The 11,299-nt window shown below is 38.5% G+C and overlaps 1 protein-coding gene and 1 long non-coding RNA gene across 2 annotated transcripts in view; both read right to left on the reverse strand.

Annotated features, from left to right (window-relative positions):
* PDE10A (phosphodiesterase 10A) overlaps positions 1 to 11,299 on the reverse strand; it is a 338,217-nt gene that overhangs the window by 164,213 nt on the left and 162,705 nt on the right. The window lies entirely within an intron of this gene.
* LOC115948300 overlaps positions 7,252 to 11,299 on the reverse strand; it is a 137,566-nt gene continuing 133,518 nt past the window's right edge. Inside the window, exons 3-4 of the long non-coding RNA XR_004082133.1 lie at positions 8,736 to 8,809; positions 7,252 to 7,518 (exon numbers count right to left, since the gene is read on the reverse strand). This is a non-coding gene — a long non-coding RNA (uncharacterized LOC115948300). The remainder of the gene's footprint in view (positions 7,519 to 8,735; positions 8,810 to 11,299) is intronic.

Here is an 11,299-nt window from a genome sequence, read left to right on the forward strand (position 1 = left end):
GCGGACACCGCCGCCACCGTTGCAGATATTGGCGGAAAATATGTTTGTGCTGCCGCTGCCAGCAGGGCACCCGAAAAGCCGGAGATTCTGTTTTGCTCCTCTACCTTCCCGGAGATCAGACCTCCACGCCGTCCGCTGCCACTCCAGGTGCTGCATTACCGGGTCCAGGTGTCGGTGGGAATCCTCATCGAACTACCGCAGCCTTCCTATTTCCGTTCAAAATTAGGCTCGCTCTTTCGAATTTCGACTCCTGCTTCGAAAACAGCGTAAACCTACGCTTTTGGATTTTATTTTAAATCGTTCAAGTGTTTTATATTTATCATTTCAGGACTTCTTTTAATGCTAGAAAACACACCAACTCCTGTTACAGCTAGAGTCTTTATGTATCAATCTGTAACGCTGAAAAAGATGTTCTTCTGAAAATAGCAACGCTCTCAAATTAAAGTGCCTTTCCAGCCAGCTAAATGTTCAGTAACAGCGAGAAACAATCCACAGAGTTTGAAAAAGGTTTAGCATGCAAAACCAGATTAGAGACTCTAATTAAACAAACAAAAACCCCACAAAACAAACCAAGAAAACTCAGGTTTTACTAAACTGTTTCCATCTGCATGGCTCTTAAAACCTGTTGCCTAAAAATCCTGAACTAAAATGCAGAAAACTGAATCTGTTTTGTGATCCACTTTCTCTTAGGACATTTGCCTTTACCAAAATAGTTTAGTAACTTCTATTTCATATGCCTATTTCTGTAAGATTCTTTTATTTCCTTAAATCCAACCACTACACAGAGAGCTTTTCCCTGAAAACTGCTGCACAAGGACTAGAGATTCAGTGAATATTTAAATTGTCCGAGAGAAATTTTTGTTAATGGAACCAAAATTTCAGTGAATGGCGTTTTGTTATTGCAGCCTGTTTGTTTAGCAATTAACAATTTCTTATTAGAAAAACTCTTATACTAAAATGTTTAAAATGAAAGAGCTAATCAGATTGAAACGACTGACAAAAAGCAAGAGCCAGTCACCCGAAAAAATTAAAGTAGGTCCTGTAGACAGATTAGTAACAAATTGTTCTGTCAATTAAAGGAGTAAATTACTGATACTTTACATCGTCAATTTATAATTGTAGAAATCTTGTTTAACTATGTTAATCTATGCTAAATTCCTCAACTGCTGCTCATCCAAACTGCAGTTGTTCAAATATCACTGTCTCAGAGTGGATATCTGTGTATTCATACCAGGCATATCAATTGTGCATGTATAAATACGTATCTGTATGTTCATCAAACAGGCAAAATACATTTTGATTTGGAAAAATTCATCAGATATTCCAGAAAAGGAGCCTTCAGGTTAAGGGTTATTTACAAACTATTCATCTGATTACTATTCATTAGCCATTGGCAATTCATACCTGATTGATCACCCGCTTTTTGGCTGGACAAGAAAAAGCAATCACAGAAAAAGGTTAGATGACAGTGAAAATTATTTTTCAAGCTCTCTACATTTATATTTGTAAACTATACAGACTTGCAGACAAATTATCTCATGGCCATCTCAATACCTGGGGATAAATTAGTGGTGAATCACATTTGCTCATCAGTGTCAGTCTGGGTTTTCATTGTTCAGTCAGCATCAACATTTCCATGGCCACGGAGCAGTGATGTCACTGATCCCACTGTGGTACTAACCATATACTCACGTCATTTACCAGAGAAGTCTCACCCACTCCAATAGGAAACGTGAGATTCGCTACATCAGCCCCCCACACATCCTCTCCCCCTGAAGAAAAAAGGATTTTAAAAATGCAGAAACACAATAAAATGCAAGTTAAAATACTTCGGTGCATTCCCTTGTGCCAGGTGCAGGGGTCAGGTACAAATGCCCTGTGTCAGTGCAACCATGAGCAAAGGATTTTAGCTGTATTTACATGGATAAATGTGATTTCACGGGAATTCAGAAGTCACAGCACACTAAAGCCATCAGGAGGTCACTGAAGCCATCAGGTACATCGTACTTACAAGCATAGGCCTGGTTTGAAAGCAGCAAATAAGACTGTTTGGCAATAATTTGGCAATATTAGTCAACATACTTGAAAAAAAACATTGTGGGGGAAAAAAAAGTTATAACAAAGGTTTTTTTGGTATTAAATACAGCTTAATCCAAAGACCTGTTCTTTCCCAGTTCTGTTGGCTCCATTTTAAGAATGACAGTGACTCATCTTTTATCTGGTCCAATTCTTTTGTCTGGTAAATCCTCTTATCTCATCTTTATATCCTGAGTCCATCCTACCATGTATGATCAATTCCTTGAAAAAAAAAAAAGAAGAAATAGGACAGAATATGGGGAAAGGGAGTTTATAAAAATGTAGGATGAGAGCAGTAGAGGAGCTGATGGAACCAAACACCTCAATGTGGGTGAGACAGAAGCAGCCACAATGAAATGGTGAGAAGGCAACCAGCTAGAAAAGTGGGGCAGGGGCAACAAAAGGATAAATGCAACTAAAACTCAAGCTCTGAGTAAATACAAGCAAAAATATTTATGGAAAAGTCCTGAGCAAGTTGATAAAAATAATTGTTTTGGTTTTGTTTTGGGGTTTTTTTATCCCCCAGGGATTTTCTGCTAAATGATCTTCTAGAATACAGTAATTGCCACCCAGATACTGAATTGCTATCACGAATTAGTAACCTCCAGAAAATACATTGTTTCCTAAAATCTTAAGAGTAATTTATAGAATCTCTTACTTCAGAAGAGTTTGTTCTTACAAAGGACAATTCTCAAACACCACACTCATGCAAGGAGTAAGTTTGTTTAAAGGGTATGTATCAGCCATTTTCTTTGATTCCCACAAACACTCATCCAAGCCACCTCTTTTCCACCTGAATATTAACTGCAAGTGTTGGTAACAGGCAAACATGCTAGCAACCATCTTGAAAATATTCTGGGGAATTACCTAGTCCAAGTGGAGAAGAAATACTGTGAGACAGAAAATGAATGACACTTCTTTCAGAAAAAAAAAATTAAGTCTGGGTCTGTCCAGAAATAACTGACATCAAGAAAAATAATAATTAAAAAGAAGTAGATAAATATCTAGTGTACTTTCAGTATTTCCTTCAGCTCTGCTATGTCACTTCACTTTCTGCTCAGCTTTCAACACAGCTGAAATGTTCTGTGGCTGGAACTATATATGATAAAAGTTCATCTAGAAGTGCTATGCTGTGTGATGCATGATAGTGGGTACATTAATAAAGCTGGGAAGACCATGTCCTGCAAATTTTTTTACTTCCTTTTAGAAACACACAAAACTATGAGAAGTTTTCAGCATTATTTTCCAGGGAAAAAACTACATTTCTTTATGGAAAGGAGATACTTCATGTGAAAAGGTAGGACATTTTTAATCACAAAATTTTCTGGTAGACCCATTACTAAATATTACATTGAAATAAAAAAATTAAATTGAAAAAAAGCTAGTGTCAATATACAGAGGGAAACATTTACAATAATTGTACTCAGATTTGTTTTCTATAAAAGACTATGAAAGAAGCCAAACAAAGCCTTATGAAGCCATCTAGCATTCTGTGCTTTCCTATGCAGAAGAAAGAACAGATATTTATTGGTTTTATTTAGAGGATTTTCAGAGAGTGAAATGGCTGCTTGCATTTAAGTTACTGTTATTAAAGTAGGGGACACTTCTCCAGAAAAACTGCCCTTTAAAGAAGTTAAAACTCCAGTAGCAGCTTTCTTTATGGAGATGCTTTATTATAAACCCAAAGCAGCATAAACACTGCAAGCTTTTTGATACAAAAACCACCTTTTGAATCCTGTCCAGCAGAACAGGATCATGGCCTGGGACCAGGGCCTCTAAAGCAGTAATGAAACACAAACAGCAAAGGATGTAATAGTTAGCATGGTAGGCAAAAGCATTGTTGTTACCTAGTACTGTTGGAAGAGCCATTTTTATTGCAAGAAAAATAAACAGCCTTATCAGGATTTTTGTAGTTCTACCTTTCTGTTTTCATAATGAAATCTAGAGTTAATTTATGATAGATATTTGTTACAATTTGCTATTCATTATAGACAAATAAGTTATTTCTATCCTGTACTCAACTGGAACATAAAAATTCTATTCTTTACATAAACTAAAGAATAGATTTAACAAAAATCCAAAAGCAGACTTTTCCCCAACATGGTTTGGATAGTTCATGAAAAGTCCTACTGGCAAATTCTTTGATGCCATTAGCAATCTCAGCTCTGAGTTTAAGTGTATAATTTTGTTCTAGCCTAAACCTAGAGCTGGTTCCTCTTTGATATTAACAGCAGGTACCAAAAAAACCCCAAAAAAACCCCACAAAACAGAGACTGAGTCCAACCTTTAGAATTACTTACAAACAAAACAATTTCATGTTGAATGCAACCACCTTGTTGTGACGTCTAATCATTGCTTGAGGGAAATAAGTGCTTTTTTAGAATGCTTCACTCTTTTCATTTGAATTCCTCCTTCATTCAGTTGCACTGACTACCAAGCTACCCTCTACGAGGAACAGGACTTTTACGCCTGCCCCTCTTTAAAAAAGTCAGACCTGAAACTGTGACTGTTGACAGCGAAATGCAGTCAATAGCTTTCAGGGTTAACACCTTGATGAGACAAAAAGTGCAAAGAAATGCATACCTCTAGCAATGACGGATTATTTAATGTGTTTTCTCGAAAGTTCGGCTTCAAAACCATGACCTCTTTCTATATAGAAACATACCTTTGCAATCCAGATAACTAAAAAGCTTGACTTCGAAAATGAAAGCTTGAACTCTTCAAGTGTGTTGTACAAACATAGCTGTCCCAGATGGGGTCTCAGACTGCTGTAGCATGCATTCATTCAACACAACTGAGCTGATAAAATTGAGAAATGTTTATTATCTAAGCAACTTTTCTCCATCCCATCCTAACCTTGGGGACCAAGAAATCCAAACCAACTTATTCCTTTACAGCAACATACATGCACGCGTTATGAACATGCACCTGCTCTCTTTATATTCCATCCTAGGACATATATTCCACCATAGGACACACTTGATATCTTTTTCTTGCCAGTTCTTCCCATTTCTCCCCTATTTTTTTCTCTTTTTCTTTCTCCCTCTCTTTGTCTTTTTCACATAGACAATATTTCTCTAGTTGCAGAATCAACTTAACAATACAGATTTTCTTCAGGCAATATTTTAACATGAGCATGTGAAACCCACCACACAGAAGGCTGGGCTATTGCTGCCATCATCCCAGAACAAATACTCTCACATACACAACCCTAGACCACTGCAGACCAGCTTACTTGATTCAGTACAATTCTTTTCTAGAAATAAGAGAATTGTCATATATTTTAAATCATTGGCTTTTATAGCTTTGTTTACATAGTCCCCATTATCTCCTTTGCCATCATCCAGCAGCTCCTGTTATTCCCATAGCTTTCTCTCCCTCATGCATGATCCATTCTTCTCTCCAGTTTACTGTTTCTCCCCACACTGCCCCATCTACATCTCAGCTGGCAGCATCTCTGTTCTCACAGCTGCAACAAGCTCTTCACCTGATTTCCCTTTACTATTTCCAAAGTCTTTCTCCAACAGAAGTACATCTTCCTGCCCTTCTGCTGTGCAGGTCCCACAAAAAGCTCTGGTCCTCAAAAGGGGACAGAGACTCTTCCCAAGCCATGGGTCTAGATAAAGGTTAGCTGTTAAAGTAGAAGGGGAAGGACAGAGACTGCTTGTTCTCTACCAGAAGCCTGGGGCTGCCTATGGAGGAGGCTTTAGGATGGCAGGAATGAAGCAGCATTATGTTATCAGCTTGGCCACAGAGACAGGGAGTTTGTCATCTCTCCTGCTTGATATGGGTCCTCTGAATGACTGGGAGACTTGAGTACAGACCAGAGTTCAAGCAGAACAAATAGGACACATCCTACTCCTATGATAACACAAGACCAGCAGTCCAGAAATAAAATAGGCACAAATAATTTGTTTCTGTGTTCTCCTTAGAAAGAAAGTAAAATTGGATTCCAATTCCATAGGTAAAACTGACAGGAGTCCTGTTCAGGCTAGGAATCTATGTACTTACTTTTGCTAGCCAGACAGGGCAGGGATTTTAAAATATATTGGGGTTTTTTATTATTTAGAAAATAAATATGGAATTGTACACTGCTGTCATATTTAGAAAGAAGAGACCTGAGTATCTACAAAATTTTGAAAAAAGTTTATTTGAACTTATCTTTTTTTCCCTTTTTTTCTGTTAATGTCCTGCACCTTTAGGACAAAATCAGAAGGGAAAGCACAGTGTAACCCACTTGATCTCTACAGCATCCTCAGCTCGTTCTGTCTTGCTGGATACAGTCTGCAGAGACATAAATGCTGAACCTTGAGTATAACTATTTTCAAAGCAAAGCAACAATGTGGTTACCACCAAAACCCATAACTCAGAATCCGTACCCTGAGAAAGCTTCTGGCAAGCCCCCATTTTCCCAGAGCAGAAAAGTAAATAACACAGCAGTCCGAACACCCAAGTCAATCAGACCATCTCTACATCTGATATGGCTCATGCACATTCAGATATAATTATCTATCATTACCTTTTTTTTTCTTCAGTACAGATTGACATCCAGACAAAACAAGCCATTAATGCAGGAGCAACTCTGGGTTTATTTCTGGAGGAAGGATTCCTTTGTGAGACTGCAAACCTCCCATTTAGCTAAAGCTCTGTGTGAGGTTTTCGCCTGTGGTTACTCTAACCTAAGTTGTGGTTTGACTGAATGGACCTTCACTAAATAAAATCTGATTAATTTTATTGGAAAAGCAAAACTTTTTGCTGCCAATGGCTTTTCTTGCTTACCAGCACATGCTTATCACAATACAAACTCAAAATTGAATACCATTTTTCTCACTCAGAAAATGGTGGGAGTTAATATGTTGACTATTTCATCCCCATGGAGCTCTAAAATAACAGGATAACATTAACAGAACTGTAAATTCTCTATAGAGGAGGGCTTTAAATGAAGGGGAAAGGAAGCCACAGGGACCTTTACATGGAGTAGGGAAAAAAGGGGACCGGCAAATTTTTCCTGTCCCTTCCACTTTTTATCTTCCAATATATCTTCCACTTTTTTGACATTTGGTTTTATAGTATTATTTTTCTCAGACCATTTTCCTTGACTAATCAAGACACAATCCTTTAGTTCTTTCATATAACAGTTGTTCTGTTTCCTGGTGTCTCATCTCACAAGCCTTGCACTATGCCTATTCCACTTGGAATTCACTTTTCCCCAGTGCAGGTGACTACAGTTGCAGACAGCTCTGGCTGATGTTTTACAGACAGCTTGAACATTTGCTGGTTCTTTTGGAGACATTTTTCCTGATACATCATGCTCACAGTACTGGGTGGGTGGGAGGAGTCACTGCTGCCCAAGTCATTTTGTGATGAACATAGCCATGAGGACTTTCTTTCCTTTTGGTTGTTTCCAGCTGATGAGCTCAAAGACAGCATTCATATTCGTCCCTAGGTGAATGATATTGCACTTTGAACTGCTATGTTTCATTCTGCTTCCAGTCATACAGACTTCAGAGCTCTCTGAATCATACTGAAGTCTGCACCAGTTCCCCTCCGTGCAGAAAATGGACTCTCAAATTTTATAACCTATAAACTCTACTAACACACCCTTACTTGCATGTAGGAAAGAAAATATAAAACCAGTTCAGTCTCCAAACAAGTTCTTGCTAAATTCAATTTGTAACCTTCCTTATGCCAACAGAGCATTTGTCTTTCCTTTAGCTATAAATATTTCATTCTCAGGTGGACCACAGCACCCAATACATTCCTGCAGACTTCACAGACACTCAAGACATTGTCTGAGAGCTCTGCAAAACAGGGAAGCATTATTCACTAATGCTGCCTTAAAGAGGAAGAAACACAAAAGTTGCTTCTTTTCCCCCTGAAGTTATGCAGAAAGTTTTTAAAAAGTGTTATAGAAAGACCACTGACAAAATTACACAGATGTATTCTGGTCCCCCCTCTGTTCCCCTGCCTGTGACATCACTGTCTGTTCTCTCCTCCACCACACGTAGGAGGACAGAGTCCAGGCTGGGGCTGGCTTCAGGCAGAGGCAAAGGAAGCAGATCCTGAAAGCCGCAGACTGCCGGAGGGCACCTGGCTGCCTGCTCTGCCTTTCCAGGAAGGCAAGCAGACAAGCTCTTCCAGCAGGGTAGCCACCCAAAGAGCACAACTCCAGCCCTGCCTAAAAAGCCTCCTGCTGTCTCAGTCACCAAGATCACGATCACAATGCATGCCTTGTCTTTAGTGCCTGCTGTCCTGCTTTTTTAAGGAAAACAAACTTCTACTCTCCTTTGTTTTCCCTCTTCCCATGGCCATTTTTCTTTGCTATACATGACACTAAACGGTTTTTAAAACAAACCCTTGTATTCAACAGAAGTGTAATTTTTCAAAAACACCCTCACGGCTGAGATCAAACCATCCCTCCTTTTCTATGAACTGCCCGTCTTCTATGCAAGGTCACTCTACCGAGAATTAAGTTACAATGTACATAAATGACTTAATTTAATCTGAGAAGACATTCAGAAACTTCAAACAACAATTGACCTGTGATTTGATTAAAACCCAAAACAAAACATAAAACCCACCCAATCCCCACCAACCTATGTTTACTTTCTGCTCATAGTGAGATGTAGAAAAGCCCCCATCTCCCCAGTTAAACCTACCTTCTTGCAATTGAGAACTTGTTCTTTGTAATCAGATATCTAGCCTGGTCTGGGTGTAGAAGGAAGATTCCCACCTAGAGATTAGTGCATTGTTAATATTAACAGCTTTCATGAGATCACTGCATTACTCTGCCAAGTGAAAATATTTGATCCACATGAACTGTGCTGAAGACTGACACACAATTTGAGGTGCTTCTGAGGTTTTTCTTGGATTTTTCCAATAGCTGGGTTTCAGGCAGCAATACAAACATAATTGACACAGCAGCAGCTGCTGCAGTGGCACTGGCCTGTACGCCTTTTTGGGACACAAACAGCCCGACCCCAGCAGGATTTGTTACAGCTTCTACTTCTGCATACACTGTGTGTCACATCCAGTTTTTCAAAAGACTTTTTGAAATCAATCTTGTTTTGATAACAACAATGAAAAGTTAATTCACACTACTAGTCTTCCATGAAAATCAGCATAGCTGTGTTCCAGCAAAGATACTTCTCTTTTAGAAAAGAGACATCAGTGTATACTACATTCCCAACTCCTCTATAGCATTTTAAGGAAATGCAAGAATAAATGTAGGAAGGAAGGAAAAAGATCAAGAAATCTCATGTATGAAAGTACAAAAGAAAAAGGAAAAACAGTTGTGTTAATGGGATGGCATGTTAAAATTCAGAAGAAAGGGAAATTTAATGAAAGGTAATGGAAAAGTAAGTGGAGTCATCTTGGAGCTCTGGGGAAGATTTTTGCCATTTAGCTAGTAGTTATTTTAAATCTTACCACACCCATGCAACAGTTTCTGGCAATCAGAAATTCAGACCCTTCAAGTTCTTGCTTCCCAAACCGTAAAATAGCTTTCTTGGTAAGAAGTCCAAGGCAAACAATGATAATTCACTCATTTACCTACATGAAAGATTGTGTCCTTGCTTTGCCTGAAACCTTGCACCTGTTTTTTTCTGCTTTGTGCCAGCATAAAGCCATGGATTTCAATGGTTTGGGTTATTTCTACAGCAATCAAAGAGAAGAGCCAGAACACATGTCTTTGGCCTTTACTTCCAGCCCTTCCCTTGTTTGACTGCCTTATTCATTCTTCATAATTCTTTTATTGTTCCCATTTCAAAGCCTCTCCAATCACAGCTTACAGGGATCTGACTGAGATGAGGGTCTCTTCCTTCCAAGAGCAAAAAATGCAAGAAGTTATTTAAGCCTCACGCTGCGGGTGAGTATTTGCCATAGTTATACAGGACAAAGAGTAGATCCATTTCTCTATGAGCACAGGATGTGGGGGTAGTCTAGGAATCCCCATGCAGGTATTTGAATTGCATGAAATGAGCAGCAGCAAGTAACTTCAAGCCCACCACTCCAATTAGATTAATCTACCAGATGGAAAATCACTTAAAAAGCTAACAAGACTGTCATATTTTGCTGATTCGTCAGCATGTGCCTTCCAAGCCTGTTTGAAAACAAAACAAAAAAAAATCTCAGAAAGCCAGGGAAAGTAGAATTACAATTGGACTTTCCATACATGAGACCAAAGCAAACTGCCCAAATATGTAGACACAGTCTCCACTGGCTATTTAGATACAAGGTACATTTTTCAAGCCCATTACAGTTATTTATAATAAGTATAGTTTTAAAAGAAAACCATGTGGAACAAAAGGAGCAGATGCTATATGAAAGTATCCTGTACTTAATACACTAGAGAAATTATTTAAAGTTCATTCTTCCTTGGCTGATTACGCTACTCACCAAAAGTTACTGTGGGAATCATTCTGACTTTGCAGGTAACTTCAAAACAATTACATCCTGCTGTTTGGGAAATGCTGTGTTTACTTGAAAAATAGTTTTTCTGAATTTCTTTACTTTTGTCATAATTATTTGCATTCTATTTCCCATAAAAACCCAAAGAAAGGGTATTTTTGACTCAATTAGTACATATTATTGATCGTGGCTTTTTTAGAGATTTGCATATCCTAGGTACAGGCATTGACTGAGCATCCTCAGCTGACAGGTCACTTCAGCCCATGTTTAATCCTTGGAACATTTTGTTCTTGTGTGTTTAAGGACTGTGTGAACACTGTGTTTGCACAAATGACTACTACACACACTAAACTAACTAAATAATTAACACTGAATGCTGAGGTATACCTAAGTACTTGTGCATCTTGATGGTGCCTGGTTTTTTCAGGAACTCGAGGACCCAGAGTTGTGTAGTGTAGTTAATAATTAAAAAGGTTTGCTTTTTCTCCAGAAATGCTAAAACTATATAACTGATTAAAAATATTTAGAATACGCAATGTGTAACCATGCTGTGTGAATCACTGCTATTTTAAAAATCAACCTAACAAGGTTAAGCTTGAAATTAGAAGTTCACCCAGGTTTCAGAATTTAGACTGGTAATTCAATGAATGAGACTAGGAAAAAATCCTCTCCCATGACAGTTTGTTCCACAATTGACTTCACTGAGATTTCTTGCAGATTCTTCCTAACTTTCTGAGAATGGACTCTCTCAAAGCAGGGCAAGACCACCAGACAGGTTTATCTCTTCTATGCTCCTAGCCACCCTAACTTTGAA

Source organism: Geospiza fortis, unplaced genomic scaffold, assembly GCF_000277835.1.
Source record: "Geospiza fortis unplaced genomic scaffold, GeoFor_1.0 scaffold41, whole genome shotgun sequence".
Classification (NCBI taxonomy): Eukaryota; Metazoa; Chordata; class Aves; order Passeriformes; family Thraupidae; genus Geospiza; species Geospiza fortis.